This window comes from Seriola lalandi, unplaced genomic scaffold (genome assembly GCF_002814215.2).
Source record: "Seriola lalandi dorsalis isolate HSWRI2012SDOR001 ecotype SW California unplaced genomic scaffold, Sedor1 jcf7180002054585, whole genome shotgun sequence".
In the NCBI taxonomy this organism is placed as follows: Eukaryota; Metazoa; Chordata; class Actinopteri; order Carangiformes; family Carangidae; genus Seriola; species Seriola lalandi.
This window is the reverse complement of record NW_019525138.1, coordinates 651,989-652,780: the sequence shown is the minus strand read 5'-3', so window position 1 is coordinate 652,780 and position 792 is coordinate 651,989. Positions and strand designations below refer to the sequence as shown.

Sequence of the window (792 nt, the reverse complement as noted above, 5' to 3'; positions counted from 1 at the left end):
GTCTGTGACTGGTCCCACACAAAAGCATGGGCGCACACCTGATCTTGTTTTATCATGTGGTTTATCTGTTTTTAACCTGGAAATTTGCGATGCAGTGTTTTCTTATTATATGCCTGTCCTATTTGAGATCTCTCTTCCCTGTCATATGGTTGAACCGTGCTCTCCTGCTCGGCACAGCCAAACATTTTTCTGATATTATTTTATCTAACTGTCCCAAGCCTTGTGTTCTTTTTAATATTATTAACTCTATTCTTAATTCCCCCCAATCTATCTCTCTTGAAGCCTCCTCTGAAGACTGTGAAAATTTTCTCCACTTTTTTATTGATAAGATCGCGACCATTAGAGATCTCATCTCACCCCCCTGTTATGACCCGTCCATCTCTGTCCCCCGCTCTGCTGTCTTTAACCAGTTTGAGCCTGTGTCTCTCTCTTTCTTAGAAGAGATTATTGGTCATATGAAACCCTTGGGTGCTCCCACAAATGCTATCCTCCTCGCCTTTTTAAAGAGTTTTTTTTCCACCATAGGACCATCTGTCCTTGCTATTATTAATAGAAGTCTGGCCTCTAGTGTGGTACCTGAAAATTTTTAACATGCTATACTTCAACCACTGATTAAAACCTGGTCTAGACCCCTCATATCGCTCTAATTTCAGGCCTATTTCCAAGCTCCCATTCCTTTCTAAAATCCTGGAGAAAATCGTTTAATCCCAATTAAAGGCATTCTTAGACCAGCATGATATTCTCGAGGTGTTCCAGTCTGGGTTTAAAACTTTTCACAGTACTGAATCAGCA

The 792-nt window shown here is 40.8% G+C and overlaps 1 protein-coding gene across 1 annotated transcript in view; it reads left to right on the top strand.

The window, feature by feature from the left end:
* Positions 1 to 792, top strand: part of bms1 (BMS1 ribosome biogenesis factor) — a 17,156-nt gene that overhangs the window by 1,604 nt on the left and 14,760 nt on the right. The window lies entirely within an intron of this gene.